General features: G+C 36.5%; 1 protein-coding gene and 2 long non-coding RNA genes across 27 annotated transcripts in view; 2 read left to right on the forward strand and 1 right to left on the reverse strand.

The window, feature by feature from the left end:
- The window catches only part of GTDC1 (glycosyltransferase like domain containing 1), a 476,816-nt gene that overhangs the window by 173,131 nt on the left and 278,166 nt on the right, over window positions 1-25,519 (forward strand). The window lies entirely within an intron of this gene.
- Window positions 1-25,519, reverse strand: part of LOC106508109 — a 51,425-nt gene that overhangs the window by 18,584 nt on the left and 7,322 nt on the right. The window lies entirely within an intron of this gene.
- LOC110256946 lies at window positions 11,039-25,413 on the forward strand. Its single transcript, XR_002339029.1, has 2 exons — window positions 11,039-15,920; window positions 17,408-25,413. It is a non-coding gene; the product is annotated as an uncharacterized LOC110256946 (long non-coding RNA).

Below are 25,519 nucleotides of genomic sequence, written 5' to 3' on the forward strand. Positions count from 1 at the left end.
CTTATTTGAGTGTCTTACTGTGAATATTGCACTGAAGAAAAATCTGCCTAATGCCAGATCAAGTTAGTGAGTCGTAAAATTTAAGTTAGACCACCTTACCTAATCTTAACTTTATGGAGTTTAGAAAACAGAAGCCCAGTAAAGCAGACTGGCTTGTACTCACACTGCTGATTATTGTAAGAGACTGAATTAAAATTTAGACTCAATGACTTTTGCCTTAATTTTCTGTTTACTGTCCAATTTTCCTGTCACTAGAGGTCATTTGTCAAAAATATTCAATGATTTGCTTGCAGTTTTGAAAACTCTAAAGCTAAGTCTTAAGATCACAATTGATTTTCAGATATATATGTACATATATATTTAAATATGTGCATATGTATATAATATATATTTCTAATATACAGTTTTCATATGTGTGAAACAGAATTTCAACTTCTGAAAAATATGATTGATATGATTGTTATACTCTAGATCTCTGATTAGCTAGACTGCAGTTTATACTTTAGATCATATTTTTAAAATATGAACCTTATTTTCTGGCATGCTTTAAAAATTTTCATATAATAATACATAGTCAAAAATGTACATCTTTAAGTGACTAGGTAGGTTATAGCATATCTTAATTATTACTGCTATAGAATTCCAGATAAATAATATGTTTTAAAATTCATTTACATCTGATATATTCCTATAACATCATATGTTTAATACACCTGTGGCAATTGAATAGTTTATTAATTTGGACTGTATTACCATGAATAAATCTAGCTAAATGGAAGAAGGTTAAGAAACATTGTGGCCAAGATAACATTCATAAGCAAGGTCTTAGCCCAGAGTGTTATTTGAATTATTTTCAAATGGTAATTTGCTTTATCCAACCCAAACTCATATAGTGTAAGTAAGTGATTATTTGCATGAATGACAATCATTCTAATGCCTGCAGTCTTAAAAGAGTATTATTTTGTTGAGATGTTGAAAAATATTTAGTAATTCAAAAAGCAAAATAACCAAGGTGATTAAAAATAAAACAACTTTTGAATGCTTCTGTCTTTCTCCCTATACAGATATTATTTGGTCTTGGCAAAAATGAATTTAAGTTCAAACAAATCAGAATATATACTTAAATCATTAATGTAATAAAACATATAAGAAAATGTAATATAAGGATATTAATCAGGGAAGGGAAAAGCCCTTTTTCAGCAAGTTATATCAGAGTTTATAAAGGTGATAAATGTTAAAACTTAGAGCATATCTGTCACACATAAATTCGACATTGCACCTGTAGTACCTGTTGTTACCTATTGCCTTCCATGGCCTCATTCTCAAAGAACAGAAAAATAGATTCAAAAAAGAATATTCACTTGAAAATACTCCAATACATGTATTGAAACATTCTGAGGTGGGAAAGCTCTTAAACACTATAGTTACGCATGCATATATTTGAGTCTTGGCTACCACTTACTAGCTCTGTGACCTGTGCAAGAGTGACGACCCTGAGCTTGTTGCCAGAACTTGGCCTTTGTCTGCCAGTGCCAGGTTGAAATGCGGAGACAGAGTTTTGGGTGAAGGAGAAAAGGAAATAGCTTTATTGCTTTGCAAGGCAAAGGAGGGTCACAGCAAGCACAGCCTTAAAGACTGTGCTCCCCCTTCCCGCGCCCCACCCCCGGCTTTGGGGGAGACACCCCCCCCCCAGCTTTGGGGAAGATTGGGAGGTAGTTTTATAGTTTAGGAGTAGAAAATAGGGCCCTCTGATAAGGATCACACAGATAAGTGATTGCACAGATAAAGCAAGCTTGCATTGTTTTCAAAGTTGGTGTTCAGTGGTCTGGTGGTCTTATTTCTGAATGAAGAATGCTTCATTAACATCTTTCATTTATTGGAGGTTTTAGTTCTGCAGAAGAACTCAAAGATACTGTTATCTATATTCTTGAGGAGGGACCAGGACCTTTCCCCAAGGCTGCAGTATTGTTTCTTGACTGCTCCTCTCTGGTTTCTGCAACCCCTCCCCTCTGTGATTAGCAAATGTTTGAACTCAGGGAAGGTCTAGGAGGCTGAAAGAGGCCTATTTCCTAAGAAGCCTGGGCTTTTGTGCCCAGGAGCCCCACAGGTCCCTGCTTGGTTTCAAGCTCAGGTTCTTTCATGATTATGATTATTTTTACCTTGTCACCTTGTAGGTATAATGTAGTCACTAAATGAACTAAGGCATGTCAAATGCCAAACCTAGTGCCTGACACATAACAGAACCTTAATAAAGGTTGATTCATCCTCTTGCCTCCTTCATCCCCACTGTTACATAATTTAGCCCATTTATTACCACGTGACTATAAAGGACTGTCTTCCTCTTTGCCCCCTCTTAACACGTGGAAGTAGAGAAGCACTCTGCCAAAGGAACAGCGTGAGATAAATAAAGTCATTCCTTTATTTATTCTTTTTATCACTCTGACTCAAAAAGCCTTTTGGCCACACAAGAACCTACCATTCATTGATGGTGAAGGAGCCACCTTCTTACTTTCATTCTTCTCTTGTCCTAAATTTCCGCCTTTGTCTCCAGTTTAACTTCATTCTGTATTGTACTTAACTTTTGTGTATACTCTCAGATTTTTTGCACCTTTTCTTTCCTATTGATTAGGAGAAAAACATCCAGCCATATTGATTAGCTTACTCTAAATGCACAACTCCTAAATTCAGATGGGCCCTTTGAGCAGCATAGCAAATGTACCACATTTCCCATCTTGTAAATAACTAATTATTCATTGTCCTTTCTTTGTAAGCATTTAATACCAAATCTGCTATCTTCATCTCAAATGATGACTGAAAAAAAAAAATGGAAGCAATTGGAAAAGAATTTCTATGTGCTGCAACCATCACATGTACCCAACCAATTATGTGCTTCTGGGTGCATAGTTTTTATCTTCACACCTGGAACTATGGATGGACTGACCTTTCTTCTGTCTAAGGCCTTGTCTCCACTTTCTTGCCAGAGCCCATCTTTCTTGCATACTTAAAAATTATTGCTTTATCAAATGTTTTCTCTAATCTGTATCATCAGTTTTCTTCATTTCTGGATGGTTCCTGTTAACAAACCAAAAATGCTATTTATTTTACATCTTTAAGCAGTCTCTTGATTCTACTTCTTCCTCTGCTACTGCCTCACTTCTTTCTTTCTCTTAGTACTGAAACCTCTTGAAAGAGTTGTTTATACTTGTTTCCTATTTCATTCCTATTATGCTCTCTTAAGTCTACTTCACTGAAACGGTTTTTGTCTAGGTCACTGCTGACTTCCATGCCTCTAACTCCTGTGGTCAGTTCTCAGTCCCGTCTTAACTTCACACATCAGGATTGGACACACTATGGCACAGTCTTAAGCTGGCTTCTAGGACACATGTTGCTGTTTCTCAACCTTGTTGCTGGCTTCTTATCATTACCTTCATGTTTAGCTTTGGACTGGCCTTTGACAGACACCCTTGACACTTAAGGGGTTGTGGAGGAAGAACCCATGGTTGAAATGAGAAGAAAAAAATAAAAGTCAGGAGGTCATCAGTGAGAGAATTATTCCTGTGGAGCAAAAGGAAGAGCTAATTCAGAGGAAGAGTTAAATAAAGTGAAGACTAAAACTGTTCTTGAATTTGACAATTCAAGGGTCAGTGGTACCCACCCTCCATTTTGTTAACTCACAAAAGAGTTTCATGTATTCTTTTTGGTAGCCAGAGAAAAAGGCTTCAAGTCCAGGTGGGATCTCTTTCTCTTTGTTTCTCTGCCTCTCTGTGTCTCTCTTTTTCTCTCTCTTTCACACCCCCTCCCCCAGACTCTTCTCATTTTAAAGATAAAGGCACCAAGGCCCAGAGAAGTTAAGTGTCTTCTGGTAATCACACAGCTAGATATCAATAGAACAGAAACTGGAACTCCTATCTCAGAATCTCCATTCAGTGCTCAGCCCACCACTTACTGCAAATGCAATTTCAGAGGTCTTGATTTTTCAGCTGACAGCAGATTAGCAGCATCAAATTGGGGGTGTGATAAAGGCAGGCTCACTGACAGCAGTAAAAAGTGACAGCTGACTGACAGCTTGACAACAAGGGAGGAGAGAAATAAACCATTTTAAAAAATATATGAGAAGTGAAAAAGCCTAGCAGCCTGGAGCCATTCTAGGGGCAGGGCAGGCAACTCTGCACACTGAAGAACCCCTGCAGACATTTCTCCTTGGTTGTACAGCTTGTACATCAAAAAGATGACTATGATTTATTAAGAAAGATTAAATGGTAACCAGTAAATTCAGTTGTATAATATAGGGAAATTCATAACCCACTTTTGGCAGAAATTATAAATGACAGCAAATGAAGCTAAATGTCATGCCTTATGCTAGGATGTACATGAACCATAATCACCTAAAGGGAGATAATAAACATCTAAGCCCTTTTCATGCAGTTGCAATATCTGTAAGCTTAGGTGACCAGGGAGCATTACAATAAGCTATCTTTTTTAGATCTTTCTGTCCGGAGCCTTTCATGCACCGAGTCTCCCTTTGCTGCTAAGATGCATGTATTGGCACCTTTGGTATTGAAGGCATCCAACTCTGCCTGTTGATTGGTAGTCAACAAAAGAGCTTTTGCAATATTAATACCACATCTTAGTCCTTTGGGGCTTCTATAGCAGAATGCATAGACTGGGTGGCTAATAAATTACAAAAATTTGTTTCTGGAGTTCTGGAGGCTGGGAAGTCCAAGATCAAGGCTCTGGTAGATGTGGTGTCTGGTGGAGTTCTGGAGGCTGGGAAGTCCAAGATCAAGGCTCTGGTAGATGTGGTGTCTGGTGAAGTAGATTTGGTGTCTGGTAGATTTGGTGTCTGGTGAAGGCTCTGGTAGATTTGGTGTCTGGTAAGTTTGGTGTCTGCTTCCTGATTGATAGATGGCTGTCTTCCCACTGTGTCCTCACATAGTAGAAAGGTCGAGGGATCTCTCTGGGGCCTCTTTCATAAGGGCACTAATCCCATTCCTGAGGGCTCCACCCTCATGACCCAGTCACCTCCCCAAAGCCCCATCTCTCCCTGCCATCACATTGAGCTTCCAGGATTTCAATGTATGAATTTTGAGGACATGCAGACATTCAGCTCATATTGTACTGAAAGATAAATATGATCTTAAGACTTAATGGGATGAGACTCATGACAGGAATGTACTGCAGAGGAAAACTATGTGTTCAAAAGTATGGATGACCAGGGAACATTTCAATAAGCTATCTTTTTTATCTATTTTTTTTTTCACCTAATTAGGTTGAAAATTAAGGAAATTTTACTAAAGGCAGAGTTCACATAGATCTCCATGGTACTAATGAGTGTGTGACTGAGAAGGGACAAAGGAGGGAATTCTGTGGTTTCCCCAGCTAGATATTGGCTAGGAGAAGCCAGTATTTTCCTACTCTAGATCATGTGGCTGTTATAAAGGCAAGGCCTCGTAAAACTGGGGAATTTTACCTATTTACACCTTTATGCAAGACTCAGTCTTGTGAAATCAGAACATCTGAAGAATTTGCAACTTACTTTCTGACAGTGTCATCTTTAGAAGGTAGAGCTAACCATAACAGCTAACCTTCCTGAGTCTTATTTTAGCCCAGCATTATGCTAAGCATATTATACATATTTTAGCATTTTATTCTTCCAGCAATCCTAAAAGATATTTTCCATTTATAGTTGAAGAAACGCAGCCATACAGAATATAAGTAACTTTTTGCCTACACTACAGAGTGTAAAGGTATAACTAGAAATCAGATACTTTTTTGCCTTATTTTAGAACCCAACTCTTAACAGTCTTTCTATACTACCTGTTCCGTAAAGAGAGGTTCTGGACCCTGGTACTTGACTTTGAAGTGAATTGCTACTAGACCAGTTAAGAACAAATAATTTATGAAAGGGAATTGATGGAAACATTGAATGGAAGGGAACATGCATGGTAATTTTATGAAAGAAAGGACTCAAGATCTTAGAAAGTAGACTTTTTATGTGTGACTGGGTCACTTTGCTGTACAGTAGAAAATTGACAGAACACTGTAAAGCAACTACAATGAAAAAATAAAAATCATTATAAAAAAAGAAAGCAGATTTTTAAAAGGTTGAAATTTTGGAGTTCTCTTGCATCTTATCGGGTTAAGCATCTTGCGTTGTCACTATATTATCTTGGGTCCCTCCTGTGGCATGGATTTGATCCCTGGCCCAGGAAATTCTGTATGCTGTAGGTGCAGCCAAAAAAATAAATAGATAAATAAATAAAAGGCTGAAGTTTTGCAAAAGAGGACACTTGAAAAGGAATGAGCTTTTTTTTTAAGAAGTATTTTTTGAGTGTCTTAACAGAGAATGTCTGTCAAGCTGGAAGCCCTGATGTGAATCCTGGTCCTGTCACTTTCTATCCAGTGAGCTCAGGAGAGAATCTCAACCCAAGGACTAATGAAAATGCACTCCTTATGAAAATGAGATGATGACTTTCCTGCCTTGAAGAGGAATGAACAATTTAAGAAAGAATTTTCATGGTAAAATTGAAAATTTACCTAAAGAAGCAGCGTAGGAAGACTATAATCAAAGAAATAGCTGTAGTCTTACACCATTATTTCATGTATAAGAAAACTATTTTTTTTTCTATTTCTAGATATCTCTTATTTATCCAAACTATCTTCCCTGACACATTAGCTTATAACATGATACTTGTATTGTGGGGCAGTGCCTGATCCATCATATTAGGTGTCAAGGACAGAGCAAACTGTATCTGCACTTCTTCCAACATCAGGCTTCTTCCATCTGTCTCCCCTGTAGAGGCCATTTCCATGATTTTCATGTAACCAGGTTATTCCAACCCCCAACAAATTGGACCCCATAAGAATAGACTGTGGAAGTACAGTGAATTCCAAAGTAGCATCCCTTATCCTTGAAAAAGGTCATGTCTTCCCAGGGAATTCCATCAGGGAACTTCAAAGTGGATATCATCTACTTCAAATGGCATTCAGTTGGATTAAAGGTGAAGAGACATAAATGCTCAGGTCAAGGCCTGATTCTTGTGACGTGTTTGTCACTTGCCTGCCTTCTCTGTGCCATTATATTATGAAAAAAGAGTTTAAACACATCACTGATGTACAAAGATCAAATGTATATGTTTCCAGTGGAGATCTTAAAATAATCTTTCACTTACTTATCTTTTCATGAGTGGGTAAATGTATCCATACGAGTTGACTTTTGGATCTGGAACTAATTGAAGTACACACACTTTGGGTGGAAAATGTATGCTTATCTGGGTTTCAGGTTCAATTTAGTCAATACTGAGAACATCAAGTATCAACCTCGATGTGATTATTATGGAAAAATTTTTTATGTTTCTGTGATTTTTTCAATATCTATATATTCCTATTTTTCAAAATATTGGATTGTCAGAGTTGCCACTGAGTAAACCAGAGTGAATTTTACCTGTGAGTTTCCTCATTTCATAGATTTTACTTCCTAAAAAGAGGGGTTATATGAAAAGCATCTCTGCTTTCCTCCTTTCTGCATTTTTGACGCCAGAGGGAGGAAAACAATGTTGGTCATTTGGAATAACCTCACTTATTGAAACCTTAAGAATTTCTCTGCACATTTCTCCACTTTTTCCATGTAGCTAAAATGTGAAGCCAGAACAGAGGTTTATGGACTTTGCCTATTTTAGAAACAAAAAATGGAGAATTTTAAAAACAGTGTGAAAACTTTAAATGAAAACTCTCAGGCTGTGCAAACAAAGGCGAGGAGCCTAAGGGCTTTTTGAAGAATTCTTATTAAAGAAAACACTATTTTACATTGCAAAGCAGATGTGTCAGAAAACAACAGCAGATCTGTAATTTGAGAATTTGTGAATTGATAGGACAGAAGGCAGTCCCCGTGGCTCCCCACTGAAAACTTTTTGTTTTATGCAGTTAAGAGTGCTGCTCTTGAGGGGGTTGCCAGAAAATACCTTTATGTCCTTACCACATGTGGTCATATTTCTCAGCTATTTTGAGAAAGTTTTAGTGTTAGACATATTAGTAAAAATACTGCCTTTGCTCTATGAAATAATGAACTGGGTACTGTCTTCTTGAATATTAATCTCGGTCTGAAGTAGAAGAAGAAAAGTTTTGCTTTGATATATTTAAACATATCCATATTTGCTAACAATTATTTCGGCTCTTCAAAATGAATGCAAAAATGTGTTTCTTTTGAATGCCATTAAAATTTTTTTTATAGAATCAGTGTACTAAAAAAAAAAAAACTTTTGATAAATCATTCCAATGTTTAACATCACTTACTGTCAAAAAATCTCCTTTATATCTAATGCAAATCTTTCGTGCTGCATTGTATTGTAACCATCTTCCTCTCATTCTCGTTGTTAAGAGAAAAGAGTTTGGTTTGGTTACACACACACCACACACACACACATTATCCCTTTGTTGGCCTGAAGTTGCCTAGGATAAACTTTGACTTATTCAAAATGTACTTTTAAATGAAATTATTATCCATGTTAATGCCTAATTATAACAGATTTCGGCTCTGAGCAACTTGGTTAATAACAATAACCTCACTAAAAAAACAAAACAAAACACTCTGAATTCAAAAGCAACAACAAAAATCTATCCTTTTATTATAAGATGATTTATCCTTGTTCTACTCAAATGTAAAGAACATTGTGCTTGATTTTACATCAAAGATTTGATGTACATTTTTTTAAGTCCTCATAGTTACTCTTCTAAGAGATTTGAAGCAAAGGCCACAGATCACAAGGTAGAGAAATAACTGAAAATCCAAGAATATTCTCAGGGACTGCATCCTCAACCCAAAGAGAGTCAAGAAGCAAGTTTGCTGCAAAGTGTGGATGAACGTCATGCAACAAACTCAAGCCATAGTTGAGGGGAATTCAGCAAAAAGTCTTCTTAGACTCTGTTTCCTTCCTTAGGCTCAGTGGGCATCACCAAGCTTCCCATAGCACAGTGAGTGGCCGTTAGTGTAGAGCCATGAAAACAAGAACAAATTATGTTATATACTCTATATATTATAGGAGGGCTGTGTGCAATGCATATTTGAAAGATTTCAGGTAAATTACTTTGATATTTAAAAGATCAGCTTTAGTTATCTTTCTAAAAATCACTTATTCAAATCATCTGATTCTGGGTAATGCTGAATGAAAGACGGAGTCAGCAGTATGGTGTATTGGGATTCTAGTTGGTATATACCGCTTATTAACACTGTTCAGCCTAGAGTAAATTGCTTAACCTCCTAGAGCTTCGGTTTTCCCATCTGTAAAATGGAAATTGAAATTTCTAGGTGGTACTTACTTTTTAGGCTTATTATGAGGATTGGAATAATTACTCCCATATGCTGACGGAGCTCAGTGCCCAAGTGTTAAGTTAATGTTAGTGGTTTTATTAAAATTCCCATCCTCACCATTGTGGTTTTCTCTTCACAGTCTTCTTGACAAGCTTACCCATTCAGTATGACTCTAAACTCAAAAGTAAGGGGGTGGGGGGGGCAAAATTCTGAAAACCCTAGTAATTTTATAGAACACCTGAGGATTTAAAGTTTATTACTAATATAGATAAAGGTAGGGACTGTTTTATATCTTATCAGTCTCCATGACAGTAGCCACACAGCAGTCATAATTGAGCAGTGTGAGTATACAGGAGGGAAATTCACATGTGCCACTGTCCACATCTGCCTGCTGCCTATAAAACATGCATTCCTTGTGGTGCTGGAATGTGGAATGGTTAAGTAGGGTGATCAGTACAGAAGTCATTTTGGTTGTTCAGTGTTCCTTTGAAGAAACTTTTCCACTAAAAAAAAAAAAAAAAAAAAAACCTTGGAATAACCATTCAACAGTAAACTACCAGAATTATTTCTTACCCAGAATGGCTTATTCCCTGAGAAATTCCAGAGAAAAGGCTTTATTTTGTTTTATTTTATTTTATTTTTTAATTTTAAAAATTTTCACCACACCCACACCATGCAGAAGTTTCCAGGCTAGGGGAGGCATAGGAGTGACAACACCAGATTTGTAACTACTAGGCCACCAGCGAATTCCTAAAACTTTATTTTTTAGGAAATTCTTTAACAATGTGCTTCAAAGTAATTAGAGTCAATAAAGTATACTTAATAGTAATTTAATTCCTTGAGGCTTTATTCCCATTGTTTATCCATTTTTTATTAAAAGCTTGCTATTTGCTTACCTCTAAAATGGGTATAATAATACACAGCCTGAAAGCTAAAAGAGTTAATGAGCCTGGTCATATATTATAGGCTGCAAAAAAAAAAAAAAAAAAAATGGGAGCACGTATTGCCATGAGATTGGTCATCTGTGAACAGAGCATGCCTTGAAATATGGTCTGAAAATGGGAAGTTGAGAAACATTTAGAGCCCCCAGTCCAAACAATCTTATTGGGCACTTAGCTACAGGGAAATATGATTGACTGGAAAAGACAGTGATGGCTTAACAAAAGAATGTGTTAACAGAAGGGCTGCAATCTGCATGGAATGTAGAATACATGGAAACATGAGACTCTAAGAAAAGAGATGCTGAATCTAGAAGATAAGTCACAGCAGAAGTACACCTATTGAAGAGTAGAGAAAATTCACCAGGATTTACCCAGGCATCATTGAAATATCATCCCTACTCGTCCTTTGCTCTGATTGAACAATCACTGTTTATTACTACGTCCTTTCTAGTAATGTAATTCCAGAAACTGGAATTCCTAAGTGACAGAAACAAATATCTGGATATTGGAAGAGCCCCTTCTCTGGAGATCAGCAAATTGTTGCATTTAACTTAAAAAAACCTTTTATGATAAATGCAAGGTATGCTAGGATATAAGGACATATAAAACAGCGTCCTTAATTGTAAGATCTTTGTAGAAATGAGAGGCATGCTGTAGTTCCCATTGTGGCTCAGTTGATATGAACCCAACTAGTATCCATGAAGATGTGGGTTTGATCCCTGGCCTCACTCAGTGGGTTGAGGATCTGGCATTGCATGAGCTGTGCTGTTGGTTGCAGACACTGTTCAGATCTGGTATGGCTGTGGCTGTGGCACAGGCCAGCAGCTGCAGCTCCAATTCGACTTCTAACCTGGGAACTAACATGCTGCAGGTACGGCCCTAAAATGCAAAACAGAAAAAGAGAAGAGGCATAATCAGGTGACCCCAAGTATAAGGTTGGAAAAAACTCAATGTTTTTATGTTATTTGAACAGGGCATTAAAGACTAAGCTTTGGCTGTGATAATAATGGCTATCATTTATCAAATGCATTTGAGCCTACACTTTAGGTGTATGACTTATTATCTTTACCAACTCTCCCCAAGCTAACTATTATCCTAATTTTGCAAGTTAGAAAAGTGAGGTTTAGAAGGTTAAGCTTGCCTAAAATCGTGTGACTACCCAAACTGTCAGGTTCCAATACACTGCTTCCTTTATTGCCATGTTATTTCTTGCTATGAGAGAAAGAGGGGGAGTGGGATGAAGTAAGTGTGAAGGCACAGATGGAGAGAGTAGCTGCAACCAGATTTGTGTCCGTGAATGATCATTGGACCTAGAAGAGAATAACTACCTTTATCTCACTTGGGTAAAGAGGTGGTAAGACTAGAAATGGGAATGAAGGCCAAGAAATTTGGATGTTAGCCTATAATTATTTGGGAGCCATGGCTGGATTATGAAATGGGAAATTTGATATTGACAAATGAATGTCAATGAGGTAGGAAAAAGGAAGCAGAGAAACAAGTTGTAAAATTACTAGAACAGATTATTGAAGACTTGAACTAGAGAAGTAGCATATGGATGTAAAAGAGGTAATGTACATACTTACACTGGTTGTAGACTTGGCAAGTTGGTGGGACACTTACTTGATGGAGGAGTTGTCAGGAGGCATCCTGAAGTTTGAGATAGTGACTGGGAGAATATCTTTTCTGTCAGAACTGAGAAATAGATTTGCCTAAATGGAGATGGTGAATTCAAGTGTTATATATTGGGTTGGAGATGATGGTGGGTCATTTAGATGGAGCTACCAGCAGGAAGTATCCTCCCTTGCTTCAGTGTCGTTTAGAACCTTGGGTGATTTGTTATATTGACCTGCTTTTCTAGAAGTTTTGTTTCCTTTGATATACTTGGTATAGCTTGCTTATTTATTTTTACAGTAAGTTCAAGATATCTGTTTCTTGACATTTGTTATGATCTTATGCAAATCAAGTGCAGAATTTTTGCAAACATCCCATCTCTTGAATTCTTTCTGGATAAGTAGGAGTTTATTGACTTCCTCTTCCCTTAGTTTTCTGAGTTGTCCCTAAGGACAGGGAATCCTGAGATGAAGTGCTATGTGATGATGTGTGGTATAGCACCCAAGAAAATGGACTTTGATGTCAGAGTTATATCCTAGTACCACCCCTGGGCTGATGTTGTTTGACTTCCCCCACCTCATTTCTTCTCTCATCTGTAAAGTAGAGAGAGTAATAGCAGTCTCACTGAATTGCTGTAATAGTTAAATGAGGTACTATATGTAAGGTACTTGGTAAAATCTTTGAGGCATAATGAGCCTGAAATAAGTGGCCGTTATTGTTGTCTTTAATTTTCGTGTCCTCAACATATCTTTAGTGCCCTCATTAATTTCTTTAATTTTTTGTAGAGCCAGAACTGTGCCCCCAATTGTAGTCCACTATGACTTTAGTAATTTTAGGAGCATCAGGTGATGTTTGCTTGTCAACTTCCAATTTTTTGTTTTAAGCCAGTGTTGCTTGCTCTGGTACTGACTTATCTTTACAATGCTGTACTGAGTACCAGAATTCTACTTAGAGATATTGCTAAGGATATTATATACAAGTAATATTTTACATGTGTACTCTTGTCAAATGTGTTGTGGTTCTTCTATACTTGTGACCTAATATGAGGTGAATCACAGACCTTTCTCACATCTAATAAGGTTTGTAATGTTACCTGCTATCTACAGCATTGCCCCTGTGAGTGATTAGAAATTATAAGCTTTTCTTATGTTTAGTTGTTTTTGTTCTTACTATATCTGATTCAGCGTTACCTGCAAATTAATTTTTTAATAAGCGAGACTAGTTCCATGAGACTAGTTTTTAATTAAATAATTGTCTCTTTTTGTTTGGATGAGTCCATTTTTGTGTATCAGTATTATTAAACATGGAACTTTAAAAAATTTAGCAAATCTAATAGTAAGAATTTAATATAGGAAATCTAGTTATAAATTTCTTTGATTATAGATAAGCTCATTAGTTGCACAAATACTTGCCTTTCAGTTTTGACTATTGTTCTAAACTGAAAAATCTTTGTCCTGTTCCTTAGGTAGCCACAAAGTAAGAATGGAAGAAATTTTTCCTTTAATTTCCCTGCTTGGCCACACACTAAAATTCATATAAACATTCTTTGTGGATAGCAAAAGAATTACCTTTTTTTTTTTTTTTTGGCCATGCCTACAGCATGTGAAGTTCCCGGGCCAGGGATTAAAACTAGGCTACAGCAGTAACCCGAGCAACTGCAGTGACAACACTGGATCTCAATCTGTTGCTCCACAAGGAAACTCCTAAAAATATCGTTTTGGTACCTCTTCTCTCCTATATGGTATATATTGTATATCCATGGAAATATCTTCCGTGTTTGAAATTTTGTCTTTATTTCAGTGCTTGCTGTTCCCACCAGCTAAGTCTAAGTTCATGGCAATGGCTGGTAACTCTAAATTCATTTACAATTCCAGAACTGATTTATCTCTTTGGGACACCCATCTCATTCTAACTCAGTGTAAATCTGCTTTTTAAGTATCAACTCTTGTCCTGAGCAGACTGAGTGATTCTATAGAGAAAAGAAGGGTCTATTCGAACCTACCACATATCATGGCTATAGTATCAAAAACTCATTTTATAATACCAAATCCAAAGATGTTCGTTATAATTATTTTCTACTAATTGAAGAGGGAGCTTCTGTCTCAGGCTGTGAAAATGGATTTGAAAGGACATAAGCAAGAGACAATGGGAAAATGGGATATCCAGGATTAAGTGATTAATTCTGTTGGAAATAGAAGGCAAGCAGAAGAATGAATTAAAAATTTCATAAGTTTTAAAATTATTTATTTTTTAAATAAATGAAATGAGAAAATCAGAGAGAGATGTCAACCACATTTCTATTGGGGACAAATTTGTTTTGTATTCAGTTTTAGGAAGTTGCTATTTTTATGAGAAAAAATAAAAATAGAACTTTCCAGAACTGGAACAGTATCCAAGAAATAGAAACTTTAAAAGTCTTCCAGTCTGCTTTCTTCATTTAATAGCTGAGAAAACTACAGCAGAGAAGTTTTTATCCGAGGTTATAGATAGCAGCACAATCACAATTTGAACACTACTTGAAAAAATTCATGAGATGGGTAGAATGTGCAACCAAGGTTGTTCATTGTATTAGTAATTAGTAGAATGGGGTTAATCAGCATTGATAAAATAGGTCAGTTAAATCAGGAATAAATGATGAGGTTTCTTAGAATTTGAAAAGTCTCAAATATTTCAGTTGAATCAGATCTTGTTACTGTTTTCACTGAAAATATCTAGCTTTCCTGATCTGTAACTCATTTTGAGATGAAAATGCATATGACTCAGCCAGTTCTGTTTGCTCATAACATATTTTGCTCTTCTGGTAAACTTATTCTAGGAATAAGGAATAGGCGTTTCCAGCATTTAAAACTCAGAACCTGAAAATCCCTCTGATCATCTCTTTTTTTCTGGGATTTGGTATCTTGGTTTCTGAATGAACCAATACTATATACAGCTATCAATTTTTTTGTGCTTCATCTTTGTAAGTTTTCATGCTTATCATTTATGATTATAATCTACTCCCATGTGTCCCTTCTGTTTTCTTTCTCTCTAGAAGATAATTGAACATTTCCATTGCCTGATGGTTTTGGTGATATTTCTGTTCTGCCTCTTCCTTAGGGCAGTCAGGTAGAGCCTCTTTTTATCTTTGAGTCTTGTTTGGATAGCTGGCTGGTGCTTCTTGGGGTGAGCTGATAGATTAGTTCAGAGGACACCAAATGGGGCTGGGGTCGAGGGGGAGTCTCATGTATTATGGGAGGGCATGGTGCAAGGGGAAAACATAAACTTGTGAGTCACAGCTTGGTTTCAGTCTTGGCTTGGCTACTTTCTAGATGTGCAGCTTGGTCAAATTATGTCACCTCTTTTGAGCCTTAGTTTCCCTAACATTAAATCAAGAGTTGAAAGGAGGATTAAGTGAGAACATAGATAATTCATGGTATATATGCTGTGCACACCTCCCTGCTCTTCTCCCATATAAGATCAGACATACTACTCTGTTATACTTTATCAGTTTTAGTTGCTACACACAGGCATATGAATTGACCTCTTTTTGTTGCTACTTCAGTGCTTTTGGTGATTATTAAAGGATATAAAGCTTAATTTGCTTTCAATATGGCTAATCCACAAACTATTGTAATGTTTAGTTGATTTCTCCATCTCTTCTTATGACCAGTTTAGTTCACCAACAAAATAACTTTATGTATAATGTAAGTCCTTAGTCACTACAATTAAAGTATTTGGGCTATCCAGCACCCTTTCCTGCTTACTTATGGGTATTTTTCACCTGCTCTGTTTACTTTTTATTTATCTTTGTCCTGTCTTTGTTATTTTTTCTTTACAGCTATTTTTCAGGGTTAATGCCTGTGGAACAAGGCTGTTTTAATCAATAAAAGTCGGTGGAGCTATATCTTACTCTGTAGACAAAGAATCTGCTGTTCACATCATTATATGCAATTTCTGAGTACTTGGCTTTGATTGGAAATTGTTTGTGCCCATGCTTGCAGGCATTTCTTCTGCATCCTGTGAATGTTCAGGTTGGCTGAGGGTGCCGTACTTCCACTTGAAAGTAGATAAGCATCAAAATGGTAATGGATTATTGTTTATTTTTTGAACAGAGACAGTATGGCTCAGATGTATGTGGCAGGGAAAAGCTAGCATGAGCTTGTATAGTTTACTGAAGACAGATCTGTAGCACAGATAGTGTACCCAGAACTAACTGTAAATTCACAAACCTCTTAGATACAGAATTATTGTTTCTGGCAGAAATTCTTCTCGTCACTACAAAAAAAGATTGCATCGGAATTGCAGCCCTTCAGAAATATGATCCTTATGCGATAAAGCCTTTTCTCCTCTCAGTTGATGAAATATCACCCCATAAAACATGTATTTGGTATTTAATTGTGTTGCCTATATTAATTATATATGTCAATACACGAGCCTTCAAATAATGTGATTTTTCTCTCTTAAAAAACAGCCAGTCAAACAACAATTATAATCAAGTTACTAAGATGTCGCTTCAAGCAGTGCTTTTAAACATTAGCTGCAGATTAGAAACACCTGGGGAACTAAAAAAAAAATCCTGATGTCCAGATCAATTAAATCAGAGTCTCTAAGGTTGGATGGAACCCAGTTATTAGTGGATTTATTTGTTTGTTTGTTTTCTTTTTATGCCCGCACCTGTAGTGTATGGAACACTGCAGGTGCAGGTTAGGGGTCGAATTGGAGCTGCAGCTGCAGCCTACCCCACAGCCACAGCAACACCAGATCCTAGCCGCATCTGTGTCCTACACCACAGCTTGCGGCAATGCCAGATCCTTAACCCACTGAGTGAGGCCAGGGATTGAATCCACATCCTCATGGACACTATGTTAGGTTCTTAACCTGCTGAACCACAATGGGAACTCCTGTTCATTTGTTTTAGGTTCCCTAGATTATTCGGTTGTGCAGCCAAGGTTGAGAACCACTGACCTAAAGCATCTCTACTAAACAACAATCCATGGAAGTCCATGTACCTGTAGGGGCCCCTCCTGGTTGCACTGTTTTCAGTATTGCCAAAATATCTCTTTCTGTCTACCAGAGTCCTCAGGCAATCCACAGTGAAATTTCAATGTCTTCATGATAATGAATTTGTATAATTCCCTAGTTGTACTGATGAGAATTAAGAAAATGTTAAAAAATGTATTTATCCTTGATCTCTTTCTCCATAAGTGCTGGCATTCCTCCATTTCCCATTGACTTAACGTTCAATTTTTCTCTTCACTGTTTTTCTTGGGTGACATTGGGAATTTTTACCATCTGATGAAGGCAGATGTATTTTCAAATAAAAATGTCTTAAGCATTTGTTCTTCCTACTACTTCTTTCTTTGGCAGAATATTCATATAGTTGATAAATAGTTTGCTTTCTTTAAATACCTTTTCATATAATCTTTGTAGCATGTTTCATGGGTATTTTAACCTACTTTTATGGTTTTTCATGAAATAAGGTATTTTCTAAATATGTTATGCTGAATTTAACTGAAATAAGCAGTTGTACTGTATGCCTTTAGAATGATGATGATATCTTGCATTTTAGGGTAACACTTCCATCCTGAAAGATTCCAAAGCACACTGCGAATGGTTACAAATTATACAGTGAAGCACAGTCACCATTGCAGAGTGAAGCATGGCAGCTGTTTAACAGCTCATCACAATGCTACACAGCAAGTTAGGGAAGGAAGTGAAGAATAATACTGGATTCACTTGAAAAAATTGCTAGGGGGGTGAGGTAAGCAGAATGTAATTACCTAAGTTGGAATTTATCCAGGACGTAAGGCTAACACCTCCAGTCTTAGAAGAGGAAGCTCTAATTCTCCAATAACCATGTACTTGCTTTCAACGTAAGTGAATTGCAAAGGTACTTCTATTCTCTTCATACCATCAAGGTATAATCTGACTTTTCCAACTGAGACTTTAAAAGGGAAAAAAAAATCCTTCTTCAGAACCCACATGGTCATACTGACTCAGGGATGAGACAGATAGGTTTCTATTTGTGTTCTATCTTTGCTTTGTAGTGACTGTTTGGAAATTGTTGAGGACTCTAAGGCCATATTCAAGATTAAAAAAAGAACTTCAGGATCGATTAGTGATCTCTGCTGTAAACATAAGAGAAGTAGTCCTTAACTTGTGTCATATTTTTGTCACCCTAGCACTACTTACTACTTAGCTGCTATTTTCTTGGGATGAATTACTCTTAGTTCTTTTCAGACTTTCTGCTTATTTTTAATTACTGCTGCAGGCATATTTAAGATTTCCTGAAAAAAAAATTTAGGGGAACGGGACATTGACCATTTGTTAGTAATTATGATTGGTGGGGCTAGTGATAAAAAGATATAACTTTAGGTCAAAAATTTCAAAGCAAAAAATATCCAGCAGAGGAAGCAGTTTGGTGTCAGGCTGGGTTTTCATCTAGGAAAGTAATCAAATCAACATCTTGAGGGAGCAAACAGGAATTAAGGTCAGGAACACAAGATAGCAGGAACATGTTATCAAATCAAGGTAAGAATTAGATCAGAGTTAGGTTCTTTTGAGGAATGTTAGAAACTGAAGGTAACAGGACCAAGCAAACCATGGGCCCTGGGCCTGAGGGCAGCACCAGGGATAGCTCCCAGTGCTGGTGGCTTCTCCTTGGCTCTTTGGTTCTTTCTCTTTCAGTTCTGCCCCTCAGTCTAGTGCATCCTGCTTTGGCTTAGTAATACAATCAGTCTGTAAAATGAAGATGAACCCTTTCATCCTATTAATGTTCATATTAGTGATAAGCAGGTACTGTATAATTCCTTCATTCTTTTACACACCTTATTTAATCTACTTAACCTTATGTTGGTATTATAACTCCCATTTAGGTATGAGAAGATGAAGTTAAGTAATTCACCCAATTTCACATTTCAAATCAAGCTTGGAACCCTGAGTCAAATGTTGATCTGTCTGGTTCCCAAGCTTGTGCTCATATGACTGTACCATAAAGTTACACAAGAATGAATCATTTGTGTGGCACTTGCTTCTATAAAGCAGGGTTACTCTAGGATATTCTGGGGTTTTAGAGCACAGCTGAGAAGGAAATTTGAAATACTTTTAGTATCAGGCTAGAGTATGGATAATTTGTTTGTTCTTCTGTGCTCCAGAAGAATTACTGGTAGAGTTGTTAGAAATTATAGATTTTTGGTGGTCTTCCTGTTGGGATTATGGAAGTATTCAAGCAAAAGAACCGTGTGTCAGCTTGTTTAGACAGATTTTGCATTTCTGTGAATTTTGTGAAAGTGACTTTTAAGTTATATTAAATTCTGTGATGTTTTGATTTAGGTCCTATATCTCTGACATATTCTTTATTTCCCTCAATACATGATGGTATGAGTTGCTGTAAAAGATCTTCATCAACTCTGATTCAAATAATTTGGAAAATTAAGCTTGCTTTTCCACATGCCCCTGCATCTAATATAAAAATTCAGGATCTAAAAATTATATATCATCTTTCAATCTCTATAATCTAAATATGGATATAGATTGTATTTCACCCTCTGGGTGTTGGCTTCCTTTTCATTCTTAGGAATGTCCAGGAAGGAACTCTAAATCTTTTCTGGTCAGTTGTCCAACATGATAAAACAGGCTTGGTTTAAGTAATCCTTTAAAATTCTAAATAGAATAACAACCTTTTCATTTGATGAAAGGCCATATTGGAAAAAAAGACACCTTTTTTTTAAAAGTTATCTACATTTTATAATAATTTAAATACTTTCTAATGGGAATAAAAATCCAGTTTTACATCTGAGTTCTTGTAAGTCCAGTTTATGCCTGAGACAAATTAAAACATTCAGGTTATAATATTCCTAAATATGCCTTATAATGGGATAAATGACAGATCTTTAATCATAGTAATGCTATTATATCTCTTATACTCTGTAAGTTGTTATCTATTACTGTACCTTTGTGATAGAAAAAATAATATTCTATCTTTATGGTAGAAAAAATAGTCTACTTACATGGCTTTAAAATCTTTATAGATATGTAATTTTAAGAATTTTTAAAAGTAACTGAAAAGTAATCTCATGATTTACATGGTGTATAAAAGCAAAGATTGATAATTTATTATACATGTTATAATTTGTCTTCCTTTTATAGAATATTAGCCGTAAGACAGATGTATATGGGGGCATGTGCATTCCATCATTTTATTTATTTTTTTTCTTTCTCTATTTTGAGGTACTCCTATTGCACTTTATACTCACTGTTTAAATGTAGTGGTTTTCAACTCTTGCTGCATATTAGAATCCTGTGAAACTTAAAAAAATCCTATGCCCAGGCAGCACCTCACCCAAATCTGAATTTCTGAGGATAGAACTTAGATATCAGTACATTTTGAAGCTTTTTAAGTTGAGAACCACTGATAAAATGCATCACTACTTTGTAAAACATTTACATGTTGTAAATTGCATGGAGAAAAATGAAAGAAAATGTCCTTCTCCCAATATAGAGGCGAGGCTTTTGGAGGGTGGTAGTAGGATGATTATGGAAGTTTTAAGGATGATCAGATAGATCATAATAAATAGAATGTAGGCTGAAATAGAAGTTCATCTAGTATTCTTTTTCTTAGCAGTGACTTAAGTGAAACACATAGAAAAAGATATAAAACACTCACAATTCACCTGGCCACTTGTGTGGGTCTTTTTTTTTTTTTTCCTTGACTCCAGCTGCTAGCCAACTTATAACCTGAATCTTGATGATTAATAGCTTTTATAATATTTTCTTAGCTCGTGTAACTTCAATTGCAATACTTTTTCTTCTAATGTCTTACCCTTATAAAATAGCACTAAACTATTTTTCTCAATAAATTCTACTGACACATGGTCCCACAGATTAATTATAAATTGCATGGAAGTGCTGCCCTTTGTCAGTTTTAAATGTGTAGCTTTATCTTCTCTTTCTCCTTGTCTTTCCAAGCTAAATGGAATTAGAAGCTTAAAGAAGCCTGTTTAACATGGAATCTATTCCTATTCTCTCATTTTAAACAACAGTGCTATTAATTTTCATCCTGGACTCTTTGGTTCCTCCTCTATTTTCCCTTTTATTATAATTAAAAAAGAACCATCTCTGTTTTTACAAAGTCATTTGTCTCACAACATAGTTTAAACATCTTTTTAGGAGTAATTTTCTTCAGACGTTGTGATTTCTTTTTTTTTTTTTTTAACCGTGGGCTCTCTCTGTAAGTGTAATTGGGAATACCAAATAACTTCTACTTTTCTTCATCTTCTTTAAATTTTTTTTTTTTTAAAGGAAAAGATGGAGGGGAAAGGGTATCAAAAGGGACTGACAACCATGGAAATAAATGTTGGGCCACTTTGCCACGGGTACTTTAAAACACCCCAAGGTAGATGGAAAGAGGAACTTTAGGGTTTCGGCCATTTATCACTGAAATTATAATGCTGGCACAGCTCTGCAAATATTTCCTTACAGGGTTTCATAGACATTTCACAATAAATGTTTTTTGTTAAAATGGTCTTAGGTCTTATAAAGCAGTGTCTGTATTCCAGGAGGAATTCTTTCACAGTTACTTAATAGTGTTCGTTCACAGTGCCCTCCTTCTCCATACTTTTTGTTCCCATTGCAGTACTGGTATCTTTGACCAGAGGGTAGAGACAGCCAACACTGAGTCTTAGCTGTTCTTTCTGAATGATTGAGAGAAAAGAAAACATGGCCTTTGAGGGTTATATTTAAATATAGGGACTATCGTTATTACTAAGCTGCTGACCCAGTTACAGATCCTTTGATAGAGGATGAAGTAGGATAGGAAAATGTGGAAAAAGCATATTGGTTAGACATAACAAAGACCTTAGCTGTAATCCTGGTGAAACACTCAATAATCAATAAGAGGCAGAGCCAGTCATGTGTTTTTGTGGTTCAGGCCGCTCTCTTGGCATGGTAAGAGGTAGTTTGAGAAGATCTCAACTTTCTTTCAGACAGTATTTCCGAATACTTCCACCAAGGAGAGAGAGAGTTCTACTAGAATCTCCGTTTGTAATTGGAGGTTGATGCAATTGTAAATAAAACTTTGTAGGGATGTCCACATTTGCATGCTTTTTGAGAAGCTTTCATTAGAGCTTTATGTGTCCATAAAGATTCTCCTTAAAAGCAGAGCCAGTCGTGTGTTTTTGTGGTTCAGGCCACTCTCTTGGCATGGTAAGAGGTAGTTTGAGAAGATCTCAACTTTCCTTCAGACAGTATTTCCGAATACTTCCACCAAGGAGAGAGAGCGTTCTCACTAGAATCTCGTTTGTAATTGGAGGTTGATGAAATTGTAAATAAAACTTTGTAGGGATGTCACATTTGCATGTTTTTTGAGGAGCTTTCATTAGAGCTTTATGTGTCCATAAAGATTCTCCTTAAAAGCAGATGTCCATAGTATAGTTTTTCTTTATAATTTATTGTGAATTTGGTCAAAGTGATTTCCTTCTGGATACCTTATTGAGATAAGTGGGATGGATTAGAGATTTCCTAGCTAACCTTCCTTCTGTTTTATAGATAAGGAATTAACCCTGAGATGTAAAACATGGGGGTTTAGATGTTCCCCAAATCATGTATTTTGCCCCAGAAACTCAAGGGTGGAGGGGTTTTAGGTGGGAGGTGATACAGGTATTGGGACAGTTAGATTTGGATGAACCACCTCGGGCTTTTAAGTACCTGCCTGCAGAGTAGCATGTGCAGATGGCTCGGGAATGAGGTGTGCCAGAAACCAGAAAAGGTGACATGCCAAAGAAGGTGGAAAGGTAACAAAACTGATCTTTTCTCAAGATATTTTTCATAGCTGTTGGTCATCTGGTACAGAGGGAATCCACATTGTATTCCCAGAAGACCTTTATTATATACCACAAGTCTGAGATTTTTTTCTTTTGCATTCTTTTATGAAGAACTTTGGAAATCTATCATATGACTTTCCAGTTCTTAGCTATCTGCTACCTAATATCCTAATGGCATAATAGCAGTCACTTTTTCACTTTTCATTGGTATAGCATTTACAACTATTTAATGCCATTACAATTTGTGAATTAATTTTATATTTTAAATAACATTGTATAGTCTCTAGGGAAGGTATTATTAACTTTTTTTTTTTAATATGAAGAACCAGATATAGGGTTCTTATATTCTAGGGGCTCAGGATTTAGTGGAGGAGAAAAAACAGGAGAGAATTAACAGCAAGAGCACTTGCATTTAGGTAGTCTTCTGTTTTACATTCATGATTTCTTTTGTTCCTTAAAGGCAGTTACTCTTATTATTTTAGTTGACAGGGAAACCAAAGCATCAATTTATAACTTGTCAGCGGTCCCACAGGCTGTCAGTGGTGAGGCCAGCCCCCAGCCCAGCCCCTCGAATTTGAGAATGTTCGAGTTTTACCACTCTGCGAATTGTTTCTCTCATCATTAGCTCACGTAATGGGTCTAGTCTGTGTGAAAGCCAGCCAAAACACGAGTTAGGTAAGAGGTTGCAGAGAAGGTGACACTGGATCTGCATCTTGGAGGATGGGCAAGAGTTCCTTTGCTGGTGTGATGAGGAGCAAGAGGGCATTTTCAGCAGAGGGAATGCCCTGAGCCATGGTAGAAATGGTTTTTGCAGAAAGGCAATAATGCCTCACAGTTTGGGCCTAGGAGGCTACTATCCCGGGATTCAGTATGAAGCTGCACATGATTACTGCAAAGTTAGAATCAAAATTCACACATTCTAAATTCCTCGCAGCTGTTCAATACCCCTCTATCATAATTCTTTGTCCATTTATGTAAAGAAAGAACTCTTGGAGTTAAATGACACTTCCTGAAGCCATAGTTATTACTGCTTGTCCACTTCTTTTGCCCAGACTTTACTGGCTCTTATTTAAGCAGGCATGTTCTGTCTGATACATAATTTCAAGAATTAATTTATGAAATATTTATTTGGACCTACTATGTGTCCAGGTCCTGGGTAGGTTCTGGGGATCCTAAATTGTGAAGTCCTTGCTATCCAGGAGTTTTCATGACCCACTTTTGCCAAACTCAAAAAATTGATATTTTTATTGAATGTTCATATGTAGCCAGAACTGCTGTAAGACATATCTTATATTTTAAAAATATTTCCAGTTTTTTATCTTGGTAATAATCAGAGAGATACCTAGTTTTCTTGAACATAGATAAATCTTTGCATTCAATAGTTTATAGTTGAATTATCAAGTGGAGCTAATAAGAGAACTGATTGAAATAGTGGTTGCTTACTATAACAGTTTTCAGATGCCATGGCATTTTTGCAGCATGCTATGTAGTTGAAGACAAATGAGAAAATAATAGTTGAAAACACTTGCATCTGATATGAATGTTGAAGGACAGTAACACATTTCAAGTCATATAACATACCAGATTGTTAGTAGACAAATGTTGTTTTTAAAATATTAGTGCACTATAGGTCTTAGATCAATCTTAAAAACTTTAAAATATTTTAATTTATATATGCACTAGCATTTGATGTATATGCATAGAAAATTGACATTTTGAAACTCACTAACTTTTATACAGAAAGCACACTCTTATCAACTTGCCAAAAAGAAACTAACCTCATGTTGACCTATTTAAAAACCCTAGTCAGTTATTTATCATAATGGAAACAAGACACTAGCCAAATAGGATTACAGTATTTATCACTCAAACTTTAAGTTTTTTTATACTCTCTAATGGTTTAATTGATTATTTTATGACTTTTAGAAGTCTTATGTGCTTAAAAATTTATGTATTGCTGTGTTAATTACTTACAGAGACTACAAGTTTTCGTATTCATAACTTTTCTCTTAGAGATGCATGGGCTGAATATGGAAATTAAGAAATAGGAATATGGGGATCAAGTTGAAGAGAAGTAGAGTAGCTAGAGTGGAAAGATTTAGACAATAGAAATGGGAAAAGAAAAGAAGCATTGATAATTTCACTTGGTGCTTCTGGGAAGTTGAAGTTGAGGTGAGGCGAGAATTGGGGCTGTGTGGGTCAGGGGCTGACCCATTAGATAACAGTGAAAAATGCTGTCTGCAGCCAGCATGGGGGTAGTGCAGGTGAAGGACATATGCTGGGTGTCGGGATGGGTGGACGCTGCTGAATGAATGGATGGAGCGAAGAAGCGGGCCTTCGTTGCTGACATGGAAGGGGCTCTCTAGGAGAACTCGTTTTAAACCCAGAGAGGCTAGTGTTTACCAGGCATCATATCCACTTACAGATTTATTTACAGGAGACTGGAAACTCTTCTAGGGTGTGCTGATGGTCAGATTAACACACACATACAAAAAACCCCAAGTGTCAAGAGCATAAGCTGTTTGGGAATGGACTTGGAAAGTAGCCCTGCATTTTCTATAAGATCCAGGCTCTTGTTCTGACCCTCTGCTCTCAGCTCCAGGACCTGGGACTTAATTTCCTCATCTGCAAAATGGGAACAATAATGTTCTTCCTACTAGCCTCATGGGATTATAATTTATGCGAATGGGGTTTATAAATCTTGAAGCAGTGTACAAGAAGAGTGGTATTATGATGATACCAAAAAAAAAAAAAATACCAGAGCCAGATTACCTGAGAGACTATCCTTGTTTTATCTTTCTCTATACCCTCTTTTTTGTTTGTTTTTACAGAGGTGGGTGGAACAGTTGAAATAATTCCAT

The sequence above is a fragment of the Sus scrofa genome, chromosome 15, assembly GCF_000003025.6.
Source record: "Sus scrofa isolate TJ Tabasco breed Duroc chromosome 15, Sscrofa11.1, whole genome shotgun sequence".
In the NCBI taxonomy this organism is placed as follows: domain Eukaryota; kingdom Metazoa; phylum Chordata; class Mammalia; order Artiodactyla; family Suidae; genus Sus; species Sus scrofa.